Source organism: Ranitomeya variabilis, chromosome 3 (assembly GCF_051348905.1).
Source record: "Ranitomeya variabilis isolate aRanVar5 chromosome 3, aRanVar5.hap1, whole genome shotgun sequence".
NCBI classification, from domain to species: Eukaryota; Metazoa; Chordata; class Amphibia; order Anura; family Dendrobatidae; genus Ranitomeya; species Ranitomeya variabilis.
In genome coordinates this window covers 702,531,383-702,535,223 of record NC_135234.1, presented here as the reverse complement: position 1 = coordinate 702,535,223, position 3,841 = coordinate 702,531,383, and positions in this window count along the sequence as shown.

Here is a 3,841-nt window from a genome sequence, read left to right as displayed (position 1 = left end):
CACAGGAGGGCAGAACGCTGGACACAGGGGGGGCAGAACGCTTGACACAGGAGGGGGCAGAACGCTAGACACAGGAGGGCAGAACGCTGGACACAGGAGGGGGCAGAGCGCTGGACACAGGAGGGCAGAACGCTGGACACAGGGGGGCAGAACGCTGGACACAGGAGGGGGCAGAGCGCTGGACACAGGAGGGGGCAGAGCGCTGGACACAGGAGGGGGCAGAGCGCTGGACACAGGAGGGGGCAGAGCGCTGGACACAGGAGGGGGCAGAGCGCTGGACACAGGAGGGGGCAGAGCGCTGGACCCAGGAGGGGGCAGAGCGCTGGACACAGGAGGGGGCAGAGCGCTGGACACAGGAGGGGGCAGAACGCTTGACACAGGAGGGGGCAGAACGCTGGACACAGGAGGGCAGAACGCTGGACACAGGAGGGGGCAGAACGCTGGACACAGGGGGGGCAGAACGCTTGACACAGGAGGGTGCAGAACGCTGGACACAGGAGTGGGCAGAGCGCTGGACACAGGAGGGGGCAGAGCGCTGGACACAGGAGGGGGCAGAACGCTGGACACAGGAGGGGGCAGAACGCTGGACACAGGAGGGGGCAGAACGCTGGACACAGGAGGGGGCAGAACGCTGGACACAGGAGGGGGCAGAGCGCTGGACACAGGAGGGGGCAGAGCGCTGGACACAGGAGGGGGCAGAGCGCTGGACACAGGAGGGGGCAGAGCGCTGGACACAGGAGGGGGCAGAGCGCTGGACACAGGAGGGGGCAGAGCGCTGGACACAGGAGGGGGCAGAGCGCTGGACACAGGAGGGGGCAGAGCGCTGGACACAGGAGGGGGCAGAGCGCTGGACACAGGAGGGGGCAGAGCGCTGGACACAGGAGGGCAGAACGCTGGACACAGGAGGGCAGAACGCTGGACACAGGAGGGCAGAACGCTGGACACAGGAGGGCAGAACGCTGGACACAGGGGGGCAGAAAGCTGGACACAGGGGGCAGAAAGCTGGACACAGGGGGGCAGAACGCTGGACATAGGAGGGCAGAACGCTGGACACAGGAGGGCAGAACGCTGGACACAGGAGGGGGCAGAGCACTGGACACAGGAGGGGGCAGAGCGCTGGACACAGGAGGGGGCAGAGCGCTGGACACAGGAGGGCAGAATGCTGGACACAGGGGGGGCAGAACGCTTGACACAGGAGGGGGCAGAGCGCTGGACACAGGAGGGCAGAACGCTGGACACAGGGGGGGCAGAACGCTTGACACAGGAGGGGGCAGAGCGCTGGACACAGGAGGGCAGAACGCTGGACACAGGGGGGGCAGAACGCTTGACACAGGAGGGGGCAGAACGCTGGACACAGGAGGGGGCAGAGCGCTGGACACAGGAGGGGGCAGAGCGCTGGACACAGGAGGGGGCAGAACGCTGGACACAGGAGGGGGCAGAACGCTGGACACAGGAGGGGGCAGAACGCTGGACACAGGAGGGGGCAGAACGCTGGACACAGGAGGGGGCAGAGCGCTGGACACAGGAGGGGGCAGAGCGCTGGACACAGGAGGGGGCAGAACGCTGGACACGGGCAGAACGCTGGACACGGGCAGAACGCTGGACATTGGGGCAGAAAGATGCACACAGGGGTGGCAGAAAGCTGGACACAGGGGGGCAGAAAGCTGGACACAGGGGGCAGAAAGCTGGACACAGGGGGGGCAGAACGCTGGACACGGGGGGGGCAGAACGCTGGACACAGGAGGGGGCAGAACGCTTGACACAGGAGGGGGCAGAACGCTGGACACAGGAGGGCAGAACGCTGGACACAGGAGGGGGCAGAACGCTGGACACAGGGGGGGCAGAACGCTTTACACAGGAGGGGGCAGAACGCTGGACACAGGAGGGGGCAGAGCGCTGGACACAGGAGGGGGCAGAGCGCTGGACACAGGAGGGGGCAGAACGCTGGACACAGGAGGGGGCAGAACGCTGGACACAGGAGGGGGCAGAGCGCTGGACACAGGAGGGGGCAGAACGCTGGAGACAGGAGGGGGCAGAGCGCTGGACACAGGAGGGGGCAGAGCGCTGGACACAGGAGGGGGCAGAGCGCTGGACACAGGAGGGGGCAGAGCGCTGGACACAGGAGGGGGCAGAGCGCTGGACACAGGAGGGGGCAGAGCGCTGGACACAGGAGGGGGCAGAGCGCTGGACACAGGAGGGGGCAGAGCGCTGGACACAGGAGGGGGCAGAGCGCTGGACACAGGAGGGGGCAGAGCGCTGGACACAGGAGGGCAGAACGCTGGACACAGGAGGGCAGAACGCTGGACACAGGGGGGCAGAAAGCTGGACACAGGGGGCAGAAAGCTGGACACAGGGGGGCAGAACGCTGGACATAGGAGGGCAGAACGCTGGACACAGGGGGGGGCAGAACGCTGGACACAGGAGGGGGCAGAACGCTGGACACAGGAGGGGGCAGAGCGCTGGACACAGGAGGGCAGAACGCTGGACACAGGAGGGCAGAATGCTGGACACAGGAGGGCAGAACGCTGGACACAGGAGGGCAGAACGCTGGACACAGGAGGGGGCAGAGCGCTGGACACAGGAGGGGGCAGAGCGCTGGACACAGGAGGGGGCAGAGCGCTGGACACAGGAGGGCAGAACGCTGGACACAGGGGGGGCAGAACGCTTGACACAGGAGGGGGCAGAGCGCTGGACACAGGAGGGCAGAACGCTGGACACAGGGGGGGCAGAACGCTTGACACAGGAGGGGGCAGAGCGCTGGACACAGGAGGGCAGAATGCTGGACACAGGGGGGGCAGAACGCTTGACACAGGAGGGGGCAGAGCGCTGGACACAGGAGGGCAGAACGCTGGACACAGGGGGGGCAGAACGCTTGACACAGGAGGGGGCAGAGCGCTGGACACAGGAGGGCAGAACGCTGGACACAGGGGGGGCAGAACGCTTGACACAGGAGGGGGCAGAACGCTGGACACAGGAGGGGGCAGAGCGCTGGACACAGGAGGGGGCAGAACGCTGGACACAGGAGGGGGCAGAACGCTGGACACAGGAGGGGGCAGAACGCTGGACACAGGAGGGGGCAGAGCGCTGGACACAGGAGGGGGCAGAGCGCTGGACACAGGAGGGGGCAGAGCGCTGGACACAGGAGGGGGCAGAGCGCTGGACACAGGAGGGGGCAGAGCGCTGGACACAGGAGGGGGCAGAGCGCTGGACACAGGAGGGGGCAGAGCGCTGGACACAGGAGGGGGCAGAGCGCTGGACACAGGAGGGGGCAGAGCGCTGGACACAGGAGGGGGCAGAGCGCTGGACACAGGAGGGCAGAACGCTGGACACAGGAGGGCAGAACGCTGGACACAGGGGGGCAGAAAGCTGGACACAGGGGGCAGAAAGCTGGACACAGGGGGGCAGAACGCTGGACATAGGAGGGCAGAACGCTGGACACAGGGGGGGGCAGAACGCTGGACACAGGAGGGGGCAGAACGCTGGACACAGGAGGGGGCAGAGCGCTGGACACAGGAGGGCAGAACGCTGGACACAGGAGGGCAGAATGCTGGACACAGGAGGGCAGAACGCTGGACACAGGAGGGCAGAACGCTGGACACAGGAGGGGGCAGAGCGCTGGACACAGGAGGGGGCAGAGCGCTGGACACAGGAGGGGGCAGAGCGCTGGACACAGGAGGGCAGAACGCTGGACACAGGGGGGGCAGAACGCTTGACACAGGAGGGGGCAGAGCGCTGGACACAGGAGGGCAGAACGCTGGACACAGGGGGGGCAGAACGCTTGACACAGGAGGGGGCAGAGCGCTGGACACAGGAGGGCAGAACGCTGGACACAGGGGGGGCA